This window comes from Lithobates pipiens, unplaced genomic scaffold (assembly GCF_037356315.1).
Source record: "Lithobates pipiens isolate NorthernLeopardFrog02 unplaced genomic scaffold, aLitPip1_a1.2 Scaffold_13, whole genome shotgun sequence".
Taxonomy (NCBI): domain Eukaryota; kingdom Metazoa; phylum Chordata; class Amphibia; order Anura; family Ranidae; genus Lithobates; species Lithobates pipiens.
Window position 1 is genome coordinate 388,241,664 of NW_027507718.1, and position 14,586 is coordinate 388,256,249.

Here is a 14,586-nt window from a genome sequence, read left to right on the forward strand (position 1 = left end):
TACCCAGATGACATTTTTATCATTTTCTTCACATAAAATAGAGCTTTCTTTTGGTGGTATTTAACCACTTAACAACCGGCCCATAGCCGAATGACGGCTACAGGGCGGTTGTTTAACTCTGGGAGGCCGTCATATGACGTCCTCCCAGAATTCCGCTCTCGTGCGCCCCCTGGGGCGCGCACTCGAGAGCATCCGTGATCCGCCGGGTCCTCGCGGTCGTTTACCACGTGATCGTTCCGTCAAATGACGGAGTGATCACTTGTAAACAAACCGGCGTCATGTTATGACGCCGGTTCCTCCCTCCCCCTCTCTGTACCGATCAGAACAGCGGAGGGGTAAGAGATCGGTGTCAGCAGCGATGTGGGCTGCATCTGCAGTGCCCACATCACTGCTCACCGAAATTTAACCCCTCAATTCCCTGCCAATACTCTGCAATACTCTGCATTACTCTGCATTACTGTGCAATACTCTGCATTACTGTGCAATACTCTGCAATACCCTGCAACACTCTGCCAAGCTCTGCAGCACCTGCCAATACCCTGCAACACTCTGCAACACCCGCCAATACCCTGCAACACTCTGCAATGCTCTGCAACACTCGCCAATACCCTGCAACACTCTGCAACACCCGCCAATACCCTGCAACACTCTGCAACACCCGCCAATACCCTGCAACACTCTGCAATGCTCTGCAACACCCGCCAATACCCTGCAACACTCTGCAATGCTCTGCAACACCCGCCAATACCCTGCAACACTCTGAAATGCTCTGCAACACCCGCCAATATCCTGCAATGCTCTGCAACGCAATACTCTGCAACACCATACTCTGAGATACCCAGCCATAGTCGGTGATACCCTGCAATACCCAGCCATAGACATCCCCCCCCTCCCGCCACCCTCCGGTGCTTCTACCGACTCGCCAATACGATCAAAGCCAGAATCTTTATTTTATTTTTTTTTATTTTTTTCAGGCTTCCCAGCTTAGAGGTGAGATGCGGGGTCTTATTGACCCCATATCTCACTGTAAAGAGGACCTGTCATGCCATATTCCTATTACAAGGGATGTTTACATTCCTTGTAATAGGAATAAAAGTGATCAAAAAATTTATTTTTGGGGAAAAAAAAGTCAAACTAAAATAAATAAAGTAAAATTAACAATAACATTTTTTTTTTTAAAGCGCCCCTGTCGCCATGTGCTCGCATGCAGAAGCGAATGTATACGTAAGTCCCGCCCACATATGAAAACGGTGTCCAAACCACACATGTGAGGTATCGCTGCGAACGTTAGAGCGAGAGCAATAATTCTAGCCCTAGACCTCCTCTGTAACTCAAAACATATAACCAGTAAAAAAAAATTAAATCGTCGCCTATGGGGATTTTTAAGTAGCGACGTTTGGCGCCATTCCACGAGCGTGTGCAATTTTGAAGAGTGACATGTAAGGTATCTATTTACTCAGCGTAACTTCATCTTTCACATTATGCAAAAATTGGGCTAACTTCACTGTTTTTTTTTGTTTTGTTTTTTTAAGCACAAAACTTTTTTTTCCAAAAAAAAGCATTCGAAAAATTGCTACGCAAATACCGTGCGAGATAAAAAGTTGCAACGACCACCATTGTATTCTCCAGGGTGTTTGCTAAAAAAACATATATAATGTTTTGGGATTCTATGTAATTTTCTAGCAAATAAATTATGATTTTTACATGTAGGAGAGAAATGTCAGAATTGTCCTGGGTGCTCCAGAACGCCTGATGGCGCTCCCTGCATGTTAGGCCTCTGTATGTGGCCACACTGTGTAAAAGTCTCACACATGTGGTATCGCCGTACTCGGGAGTAATAGCAGAATGTGTTTTGGGGTGTAATTTGTGGTATGCATATGCTGTGTGTGAGAAATAAACTGATAATATGACAATTTTGTGAAAAAAAAAAAAGTAAAAAAAATCTTGATTTTGCAAAGAATTGTGGGAAAAAATTACAACTTCAAAAAACTCATCATGCCTCTTACTAAATACCTTGGAATGTCTTCTTTCCAAAAAGGGGTCATTTGGGGGGTATTTGTAATTTTATGGCATGTTAGGGTCTCAAGAATTGAAATAGGCCGTCAGTGCTTCAGGTGTGATCAATTTTCAGATATTGGCACCATAGCTTGTGGACTATATAACTTTCACAAAGAGCAAATAATATCCACCAATTTGTACTTTTTTTTACCAAAGATATGTAGTAGTATAAATTTTGGCCAAAATTTATGAAGAAAAAATTACTAATCTGCTAAATTTTATAACAGAAACAAAGAAAAATTCATTTTTTTACATAATTTTCTGTATTTTTTCTTTTATAGCGCAAAAAATAAAAAAGCGAGCGGTGATTAAATACCACCAAAAGAAAGCTCCATTTGTGTGGAAAAAAAAGGACAAAAATTTCATATAGGTCCAGTGTTGCATGACTGAGTAATTGTCATTCAAAATGTGAGAGCACCGAAAGCTGAAAATTGGTCTGGTTATTAACCACTTTAGGGCTGAAACGATTAATCGATAATAATCGATAATGAAAATCGTTGTCAACGATTTTCATTATCGATTAGTTGGTCCGCACCATGTGATCCGCGGAGCGGGCTGTGGCCTTAGGAAAGACCGCGGCTTCGGCCTAGCTTCGGAGCTGGCGGCCATCTTGGTACACCCGGCGGCGGCGAGCTGCGCGCTGACGTCACCCCCAGCGCGGCGTTCAGCCTGTCAGCCCAAGTGAATGAATTCTGGAGGAGTCACGGAGTTCTTCTGTCCCCGCACATCCCCCGTCCTCTTCTTCTGTCCCCGCACATCCCCCGTCCTCTTCTTCTGTCCCCACACATCCCCCGTCCTCTTCTTCTGTTCCCGCACATCCCCCGTCCTCTTCTTCTGTCCCCGCACATCCCCGTCCTCTTCTTCTGTCCCCGCACATCCCCGTCCTCTTCTTCTGTCCCCGCACATCCCCCGTCCTCTTCTTCTGTCCCCGCACATCCCCCGTCCTCTTCTTCTGTCCCCGCACATCCCCCGTCCTCTTCTTCTGTCCCCGCACATCCCCCGTCCTCTTCTTCTGTCCCCGCACATCCCCCGTCCTCTTCTTCTGTCCCCGCACATCCCCCGTCCTCTTCTTCTGTCCCCGCACATCCCCCGTCCTCTTCTTCTGTCCCCACACATCCCCCGTCCTCTTCTTCTGTCCCCGCACATCCCTGTGGCGGGACTACCGGTTGGTTCTCCCTGCTGTCTGTCAGTGTTATTGTACGGTGCAGGATGAGTTCCTCAGTCCTCACATTGCTGGGGTCTGTGTATGGGGGGAGGGGGATTACTCTAACATTAACCCTTTCCATACAGCCTGCCTTGTCAAGTAGCAGATTGAATGAAGTTCAGTCCTCAGAGACTTCACATCTTCCCTCCAACTTTCCTAAAAAGTCCTGACTTCTTCTGTCCCCGTGCGGTCTCCTTCTTCTGTCCCCGCACATCCCCGTCCTCTTCTTCTGTCCCCGCACATCCCCCGTCCTCTTCTTCTGTCCCCACAGATCCCCCGTCCTCTTCTTCTGTCCCCACACATCCCCCGTCCTCTTCTTCTGTCCCCGCACATCCCCCGTCCTCTTCTTCTGTCTCCGCACATCCCCCGTCCTCTTCTTCTGTCTCCGCACATCCCCCGTCCTCTTCTTCTGTCTCCGCACATCCCCCATCCTCTTCCTCTGTCCCCGCACATCCCCCGTCCTCTTCTTCTGTCCCCGCACATCCCCCGTCCTCTTCCTCTGTCCCCGCACATCCCCCGTCCTCTTCCTCTGTCCCCGCACATCCCCCGTCCTCTTCCTCTGTCCCCGCACATCCCCCGTCCTCTTCCTCTGTCCCCGCACATCCCCCGTCCTCTTCCTCTGTCCCCGCACATCCCCCGTCCTCTTCCTCTGTCCCCACACATCCCCCGTCCTCTTCTTCTGTCCCCGCACATCCCCCGTCCTCTTCTTCTGTCCCCGCACATCCACCGTCCTCTTCCTCTGTCCCCGCACATCCCCCGTCCTCTTCTTCTGTCCCCGCACATCCCCCGTCTTCTTCTGTCCCCGCACATCCCCGCTTTCCAGCGCTGCCGTGATTGGAGGTTGGGCTCTGCACATGCGTGCATCCATCTCCCGGCTTCGGGGTGCCCTTCACTCCATTTGGAGGAGTCGGCCGAGTCACGTGTGGCGGGTCCGGACTGAGACTCCGCCCCACACCACCCCGGCACACCGAGGAGGAGCCGCTGTCACCATGAAGGGGTGAGAAAACCCAAGACACCAGAGGGGGGGAGGGGAGCACTGAGAGGAGGTGGGGCAGTGACACCAGGTGAGAGGGGAGGAATGTGTCATCTATACTGAGGGGGGGGCGTGTGTGTGTGTGTGTGTGTGTGTGTGTGTGTGTGTGTGTGTGTGTGTGTGTGTGTGTGTGTGTGTGCGTGTGCGTATATATATATTTCTCCCCCCCCCCTTTTTTTTATCCGATTAATCGAAAAAATAATCGGCCGATTAATCGATTATGAAAATAATCATTAGTTGCAGCCCTAAACCACTTACAGACCGGACCATTTTTCTGGTCAAAGACCAGACCACTTTTTGCGATTCGGCACTGCGTCGCTTTAACTGACAATTGCGCGGTCGTGCGACGTGGCTCCCAAACAAAATTGACGTCCTTTTTTTCCCACAAACAGAGCTTTCTTTTGGTCTTATTTGATCACCCCTGCGGTTTTTATTTTTTGCGCTATAAACAAAAATGGAGGGACAATTTTGAAAAAAACACATTATTTTTTACTTTTTGTTATAATAAATATCCCCCAAAAATATATAAAAAAACATTTTTTTCCCTCAGTTTAGGCCGATACGTATTCTTCTACATATTTTTGGTAAAAAAAAATCGCAATAAGCGATTATTGATTGGTTTGCGCAAAAGTTATAGCGTTTACAAAATAGGGATAGTTTTATAGCATTTTTATTAATAATTTTTTATTATTTTTGTTTTTACTAGTAATGGCGGCGATCAGCGATTTTTATTGTGACTGCGACATTGTGGGGGACCGGTCGGACATTTTTGACACATTTTTGGGACCATTGTCATTTATACAGTAATCACTGCTATATAAATGCAGTGATTCCTGTGGAAATGACACTGGCAGTGAAGGGGTTAACCAGTGGGTGGCAGTGTAGGGGTTAAATGTTCCTAGGGGTGTGTTACTAACTGTGGGGGGTTGGGCTTTCATTTAGTGAACACTGATCTCTGCTCCAATCACATGGAGCAGAGATCAGCGTCACTAGTTGCTAGGCAGAATGGAGAAATGCTGTTTACACTGCATTTCCTCCATTCAGCCGTCCCGTGAGACGATCGCGGGGATGCCCGCGGCGATCGAGTCCGCGGGTCCCGCGACCGGACTCACGGGGGTCCCAACCAGCGCGGGAGCGCGCCGCCGCCGGCGCGCTCCCGATGGCAGGGCGGCATTGAAGATTGGACGTACATGTACGCCAATATGCCTGCCCGTGCCATTCTGTCGACGTACATCGTCGTGCGCTGGTCGGGAACCGGTTAAGGGTGTTTAAGTGCCCAGTGGTCAAGTGGTTAATCTGTAAATTTTAATCTGTTAATCTGCTGTGTTTTTTATTTTTTACTAAATAATTTTATGCTGCACTTATGGGCACTTATGAGCACTGATAGGCGACACTGATGGGCATTGATGGGCAGTACTGATAGGTGGCACTGATAGCCAGCACTGACTGGCATTGCTAATGGGCACTGATTGCTGGCACATGGGGGCACTGATTGGTGACACTATTGGTGCTATATTGTAATCAGGGCACTGAAGATCAGTGCCCTGATTACATGTGTAGCTGTCCCCCTGATTACATGTGTAGATGCCCCTGATTGGCTGTCCTCGCCACACATTCTGTCAGTGTGAGGTGCCGATTACTGGCATCTCTGTGTTTATGTGATTGGACACAGCCGATTACATGGTTAAAAAGCCGCGGATGTGACTCTTTACAGAGATCGGGGTCGCGGTGTGTCCTGGCGTAGGCATGCAAGAGCAGCTGTTCTGGGACGTCGTCGTATGACGGCGTCCCAGAATGAGAGCTGCCCTGCCATCATTTGATAGTGGGCAAGTGGCAACTGGTTAAGAAGAGCATTGATGCAGGTGTAGAATAAATATATATCTGTAGCACCCTGTAGAAAATTAACTTAATAAAATTTCCAGTGCAAATCGCCAAATATAGAGAACCTTCTTTTCTGTAGCTCCACCATAAAACTTAAAGCGGTTGTATCCCTAAAAAAAAATAAAAAAAAATCATTCTAAAATAAGTGATTAATCCTGCCTGTTCCTGTGTCCCCTATGTCAACTGACCACAGTAATTATGGCTGCTGATCCACGGTACCATGGTCAGTTTACTCTCCTCCTCCATCCCTGCCTGTCAGCTTAGTCTGTGTGTGAGCGCCGATCTGTGCCTTGCCCCTCTCCTCTTCTTCTGCTGCTATTTCCGCTGCAATATATACCCCCATTACTTGTATCCTCTCTGTTTTATGAAGATCTAAAATACTTGTGTCCAATTAAAACAAATTATAATCCTAAATACCTCCTTTCACAGCACTACTCTGTGGGTCACGTGGCCTCCCTCTGCTGGCTGGCTGACGTCAGAGGGGAATCTCAGCTCCTCCCACTGCTCTCCTTAGATTGGGGCTGGAGAGCGGAGGGGATCATGTCACTGCAGAGCGGCAGTGAGAGAAAATTTATTTAAGATTATAATTAATTTTTTTTTAAAAAGACACACACACAACACACACAGAACTTTAGATCTTCATAAAACAGAGAGGATACAAGTAATGGAGGAATGTGACTTAAAGCGGAGGTCCACCCTAAAGTGGACCTTCCGCTCATTGGAATCCTCCCCCCCCTCCGGCACCACAATTGGCACCTTTCAGGGGGGAGGGGGGTGCAGGTACCTGTACAGTACAGGTATCTGCACCCACTTCCTGGATAGCTCTCTGCGGAAAGGGGCGTTACGCCAGTTTCCGAAAGTCCCCCGCTGCCTGCTGGGAAACACACAGATCCCAGAGGCAGCGGGTCCATCCTCATTGCGCAGCGCGACTCGCGCATGCGCAGTAGGGAACCGGGAAATGAAGCCGAAAGGCTCCACTTCCTGATTCCCATACCCAAGATGGCGGCGGCAGCACCCGAGAGACGATCGAGAGATCGGCTTCGGGTGCCGACATCGCGGGCGCGCTGGACAGGTAAGTGTCACTATTTTAAAAGTCAGCAGCTGCAGTATTTGTAGCTGCTGGCTTTTAAAAAAAAAAAAAACGCGCACTCCCGGCGGACTCCCGCTTTAACCACTTTAAAACACAAAAGCAGCAATTAAAGCAACATCTGACATACTCCGACCAAATTCCAGTAAATTTGCATGATACACTGCAAAACAACTCTGTCAAATTAAACAAATGCTTACATGGTCTGAATGTCTGGCATTTTATTTTTAGAATTTGATTGTACTTTTATGTTGAAACTTTATTTCTCTATCGTTCAAACCCTCAAGGGGCATAGCACTAGCAGACCTCTTTAAGTACCATATGGCCTGCCATATGGTTAGGTTGCTACACTGGCATAGACACAAAGACATAAAACAATGGATCTCACTTGAACTGCCTTTTTCAGTTCAGAATGTTACATGTTACACCTGTATTTAGGGTGTAACATATGACATGTTCCAGCAGGCACCCCTCCCTTCCCCATGACAGTGGGTGGGGGTTCTTCACTTCTGCTTTCACATTTAAATTGTCATAGCTGAACAGAAAGCCCAAATGGAGGTACAAACAAAAAGCTTTGGGGAGAGTGTGCAGGAGAGTAACATTGCACTTGCGATCCACTGATTGCAGGTGCAATGCTTTGTGGGCTCCTGTAGGCAAAAATAATAAATGCACTTTTTCACAAAAAAATATGTGTATTCATTATTTTTTCCTTTAGAGGTGAACTTATCCTTTAATATTCTCCTTTTTACTTATAGGCTTGCTTTTATTTTATGTAGTTTGTTTGCTGGACATGTTGCGGAGCCCCTCTCTCTATTCCTACTCAGGCTACACAAGGAATGTGTGTACACTTGTGATTATACAATGGAGGCAGCACATGGGAGCGTTTGCGCAACAGACTTTTTTGCTTTCAGAAGTCTTTCATTACAGGTCAACAACCACATTTAATTTTCATCAACTTTCCTCCTCTGTCAGTGTCTGTGACAGGTACATTTTTCAGCCAGTGCCTGCTCTGGCCAGTGAATTCTGTAGGCAGGACATCCTCCTGGCCAATGTATGAAAGTGCATTAAAGGCCAATACATTTAAGAGCTTAATGCCCAATGCACAGCAGCCAGTGCTACAGTGGTTCTACTCCTCAGTGAGCCAGCATTGTGGCATGGCAGACCACAGCAGACATTGTTCTGGGATTACTGCGTTCTAAAGTCTAAAGTGACAGTCAGTGGCCATCAACCCTAACCACTAACAGGCCAGGTTTTATGTATTACCTTGGGGAGATGTAGACTAGAATACTGCAATCACTGAGCAGCAAATGATATCACCTGTGATGTATTTCAGTTATCTTGCAAACCTGGCCTGGTAGTGGGCCCTGAGGACAGGGTTGATGGCCACTGGACTAAGTCACTCAGCATATCTCTTTATTCCCTCTGATACAATTCAAGCTCAGCTGGTCATGAGTATTCCAAGAGTGGGTAAATCCTTTTCCTATAATGTACATCCAAAACATAAAGATCTGCAAACCCACCTTTTTCATCATAGATGGGGGTAAGCCTCATGGTTCTCACAATGATTTGGGAAACTTACATAGCTAATGCATGGATGCGGCAGATGATATCAAAAGTTACAAAATGGTTTTACCCCTTCATCTCAATTTTCTGCTTTGCACATTTCAGCAACATGAGACAGACTTTCTTTCAGTCATTTAGGGATTGATGCTCCAAGGGGGTTCTGTTTTCCACTTCTGCTAACTAAAAGCTTTGGGGTTAACAGTTCTGAGGCTCATGAGTCTTTCAAGCCAATTAGGACACCCTATGCCTTCGTACAGTCTATAATATTTCAGATGGAATATATTCAGTTATTGTCTCTCTTCTTTGGAAAGACCTGCCCGGAGCTATTGAGTGATGTATAAATGTATATTTATACATCTGGACGCTTTGGAAATCACCCACTATCAGTTTGTTACTTTTCTTTTTGACGTTGTCTTGGTTCTGAAAACATTCACAGAGGTTATTGGACCAGTTCTAGAACTTCTTTGTCCCAGAGGTATTCCAGGTATCGGATCCTTGAACATCTGCTGCCTTGAGAGCAATCTTCTGACCTTGTACTCCAGTATGTCATTTACACTGCATATGCTGGAGACCTTTGGATAGATCCTGCAAATGAAGAAATCTCCTGGATACCATTCAGACTTTGGTTTTCTTCTGCCAGGAGAAGTGGACTAAAGTTCAGAATCAGGTTTGACAACTTCTTTGTTGGTCTTCCATACAGAGCTCCATGCAATTTCTGGGGCTGATGTTATCCACCTTCAAAGCAGTACCATTTACTCAATTCCACTAAAGAACTTTATGATGGAACAGTCTTTCTCTGTACAAGATGATCAGGTTACAATCTCTAACGGCAAGTAGTCGATAACAATTCAAATTTAGGTAACTACATTGCTTGCATTTAAAAATTCAGCTTTAAATTATAGCTATAGCTAAAACTTTTTTTTTTTCACTTTGGATAGAGTAAGTAAGGGTCACAAGCCCCTCTCAGTTTATTTTTTTGCCATCTGTGTCCCATTTGGGAGATTTCCTTTCAGTTCCTGTCCCATAGCCAACAGAGGAATTGAAAGGAAATCCCTGCAAATTAAGGGAATCCCTTGGGGACCCCCAGCTTACCAGAGCTAGGGTCTCCATTGGAAGATTTCCCCTCTATTATATTTCTAGAGACAAACCCAAAATTTGGGATTTTCATTTACTTTCACTTTCAGTAATAATGGTAAACAAGACACATAGAAAGGGCGAATCTCCTTAACCACTTCCCGAGCGGGGCACACCGATGTACGTCGGCAGAATGGCATGGGCAGGCATATTGGCGTACAGGTACGTCCATTTCTATATGCCGCCCTGCCATCGCGTGCACGCTCGCCGCAGGGATACCCGCGATCGTCTCCCGGGAGGCTGAACGGAGAGATGCCGTTGTAAACAACATCTCCCTGTTCTGCCTAGCAATAAGTGACACTGATCTCTGCTCCAAGTGATTGGAGCAGAAATCAGTGTTCACTAACACAAAGCCCAGCCCCCCACAGTTAGTAACACGCCCCTAGGAACACTTAACCCCTACACTGCCACCCCCTGGTTAACCCCTTCACTGCCAGTGTAATTTACACAGGAATCAGTGCATTTGTATAGCACTGATTGCTGTATAAATGACAATGGTCCAAAAATGTCCAATGTATCATCCATAATGTCGCAGTCACAATAAAAATCACTGATCGCTGCCATTACTAGTAAAAAATTTTTTTTTATAAAAATGCCATAACACTATCCCCTATAACTTTTGCCCAAACCAATCAATAATCGCTTATTGCGATTTTTTTTCACCAAAAATATGTAGAATACGTATCAGCCTAAACTGAGGGAGAAAACTTTTCTTATATATATTTTTGGGGGATATTATAGCAAAAAGTAAAAAATAATGCGTTTTTTTCAAAATTGTCGCTCTATTTTTGTTTATAGCGTAAAAACAAAAAACCGCAGGGGTGATCAAATACCACCAAAAGAAAGCTCTATTTGTGGGAAACGAAGGACGTCAATTTTGTTTGGGAGCCACGTTGCACTACTACGCAATTGTCAGTTAAAGCGAAGCAGTGCCGAATCGCAAAAAGTGGTCTGGTCTTAAGCCAGCAAAATGGTCCGGTCTGAAAGTGGTTAACGGGGGCACAGACAGCAATAAAAACTGACAGGGGTTCTAATCTATCTTTGCCCAAAAAAAAAAAAAAAAGCCTATGAATTGTACTTTAAACATCAAATCGCAAGTAAGAAAAGTTCTTATTTTATGCTCGTTCTCCCCACCCCCTTTCCTGACTGGCCGGGCTGCGTGCTCGTATAAGTATGGACTTTGGGGGGACCCACATGCTGTTTTTCGGCATAGGGGGTTGCCCTTAAAGCCCATACCAGGCGACGGGGCTCGTAAGGTGTCAATCTCGCCAATGGAGACGGTGAGATTGACTTCCTTCTCTAATCCCGTCGTACCTGAAGTCACATTCAAAATGAATGGACTTTAGTTTGTGTGTGGGCAAGTCCGTTCATTTGGAAAGTCCGGCGGACCTCCGCTGCAGAGTCCGGCGGATTGTCCGCCGGACTAAATCCGCCGAATAGTCTTATCGTGTGTATGTGGCATTAGGCTTACATGGAGGTGATTTTACATACTAAAAAATAAATAAATAAATAAAATACAGCGCCTATAACAGTGGTGTTTCTTTAAGCTCTGCGTGCATGATGCCTTAAAGTAAAAAACAGGTTAATTTCACCTCACTTTGGCACACTACCCCCTTGAAGTTGCACTTTTTTTGAACTCTGTCATTATCATGCTTCAGGGAGGTTTTTCTAGCATATGTTCACACTCTAGCACATCGCTGACCCCATCATACTTTGTGTTGTTGAAAAGAATCTCCTTTGGTGTAGGCCTATCGCTGTCTCCTTTTAACACATGCAGAGTGAGGCATGGTGTGCTGACAACTATACATAACAGGTGTCTTGGGGAGATTAGGTTTTCTGACCATGGGGGGTCATTGTGATTCCACATATTTTCTGTTACTTATTTGATGGTTTGGTGTAGAGAATGGATAGAAAATCAGCATCTAGTTTGATGACACTCTGCATGTTGTAGTTTTGGAAGCTTTGGGTTAGGCACTGATGTAAATAGGGTAGAGGAGGGGTCTCAAAACTTTCTAAACAAAAGGCCCGTTTACTGTCGTTCAGACTTTAGGGGGGCCAGACTAGGGCCAGCAGGACTAGAAAATGTCCTGGCGCCCAGCGGGAATAAACAGTGCTCTATCATTGGTGCCAGTGGAAGGAATAGTGCCCCATCGTTGGTGTAGGTGGAAGGAATTGTGCCCCATCCTTGGAGTCGGTGGAAGAAATTGTGCCCCATCATTGGAGTCGGTGGAAGAAATTGTGCCCCATCATTGGAGTCGGTGGAAGAAATTGTGCCCCATCATTGGAGTCGGTGGAAGAAATTGTGCCCCATCGTTGGGGTCGGTGAAAGGCATTGTGCCCCATCGTTGGGGTCGGTGAAAGGATTGTGTCCCATCGTTGGGGCCGGTGGAAGGCATTGTGCCCCATCGTTGGGGTCGGTGGAAGGCATTGTGCCCCATCATTGGGGTCTGTGGAAGGCATTGTGCCCCATAGTTGGGGCACAGATCCTTCCATTGACACCATCGATGGAGCACAATTTTTTCCATTGCGCAAATGGGGCACAATGCCTTCCGTTGACATTGATGATGGGGCACAATTCCTTCAATTGACACCAATGATGGGGCACAGATCCTTCCATTCACACCATCATTGGTGTCAATTGAAGGAATTGTGCCCCATTGTTGATGTCAATGGAAGGAATTGTGCCCCATCATCTATGTCAATGGAAGGAATTGTGCCCCATCATCTATGTCAATGGAAGGAATTGTGCCCCATCGTTGGCGCAATGGAAGGAATTGTGCCCCATCGGTGGTGTCAATGGAAGGAATTGTTCCCTTTTGCTGGTGTCAGTGGGAGGACTAGTGCCCCATTGCTGGTGTCAGTGACAGGAATTATGCCACATCATTACTGTCAGTGGATGGAATAGTGCCCCAAGGGCTAGATAAAGGCAAGCAATGGCCCCCTGGCTGCAGTTTGGAAACCGCTGTGGTAGAGGCTAATCATTTTCCAAATGGTACAGCAGGAGTAGTTTAATTTAAATAGCACTCAGGGTTTAGATGCATGTTTTTTGCAAATTGTGAAAATTCTCCAAATTATTCAGGAATAGATACTGGTTCAGGCTTTATGAATGGTGCTCAAATTGTCTACCTAATGCTAGGCATACCCTTACAAGACACTGTAAAAGCTTTGTAGACTAAATACATACAATTATGCATGCTTCCTAAACTCAATACTATATAAATACACTTCTACATGTGTCTAAACTACATAAACATAAACTACATAAACTACTGTCTTGGGAGAAAATGTAGTCTGCTATTGCTAACCACTACTTCAGAAAATTTTAGTTTTCTGGCTTTGTGTTGCTCACAAGTACTCAATCCAGAGACAACCTGGCAACTAGCACTTTTCTAGGAGACCAGCATTATAATTTTAATAATATCTTTAAGCAGGCCATACATGGTGTGGATTTCTTTGCTGCAACCACAGTAAAGAAATTTGCTGGATTCTCCCATCAACACAGACAGTGTTGACGGGGCAATCCCTCCTGACGAGTCATTGTATTCGGCTTCCCCCTCCCCAGTGAGCCGCTAGTGATAATTGTAGGTGAGATCCAGCAGGCTGGTTGCACTCAAGTTGATTGATTGACTTGGTATATTTAGCCTGCCCATACATGGTTCAAATCTCGTCCGGTTCTTGCCTGATTCAAACAGTCTGTTGTCGGCCTTAATGGTGTGTGCAAAACATGCGCTCACAAATGAAAATGAACCATGGGCTTTTGCAAAGGCTGCATAGGATGTCAAAATGATTCATATTGTGTTATGAATATTTCTATCTTTGCCATAGCGATTCTATAATTTAACAATGCCAGCCTTTTTAATTTCTCCCAAAACGTCTGAAGACGATCTATTTCTTCAAGGTATTCGGGTTTCTCTGGATATTTTCAAGAAGACAATAGGCCTGCACATGGCTAAAAACACACTGGGGGTTATTTACGAAGGCAAATCTACTTTGCACTGCAAGTGCACGTGGAAGTGCAGTCGCTCTAAATTTAAGGGGTAGATCTGAAATGAGGGGAAGCTCTGCTGATTGTATCATCTAATCATGTGCAAGCTAAATTGCTGTTTTTTTTATTTTCCTTGCATGTCCCCCTCAGATCTACAGCGACTTTACTTCTAAATGCACTTGCAGTGCAAAGTGGATTTTCCTTTAGTAAATAACCACTGTGTGGGATGTTCATAGTTGAAAGCCTCCTGAGATCTTAAGGCCAACTCTGGACTCCCCTTCCACAGTGATTTTATTGCTTTTTTTTTACCAATGTCTTCAATCCAGTCAAATGACTAGAGCATCTTTTTTGTTTTTGGTGGGCAGCCCTCAATGATGCAGGGATTGGCACTCGTGATAAAATCTGCACATTCTCTGCATCATTACATGTAAGTGCAGGGTGCTATAGTGATGCCAACTGGGGTTCCTTCTCTAATTCAGTAAGAACCGATGGCTTATGCCGCGTACACACGACCGGACTTTTCAACATCAAAAGTCTGACGGAATGATTCCGGCAGACTATTCGATCGTGTGTGGGCTGCAGCGGACTTTTGATTCGCAAAAGTCTGACAGACTTTAGAAATGGAACATGTTTCAAATTTT

General features: G+C 45.6%; 1 protein-coding gene across 2 annotated transcripts in view; it reads right to left on the reverse strand.

The window, feature by feature from the left end:
* PDLIM3 (PDZ and LIM domain 3) overlaps positions 1-14,586 on the reverse strand; it is a 72,954-nt gene that overhangs the window by 35,142 nt on the left and 23,226 nt on the right. The window lies entirely within an intron of this gene.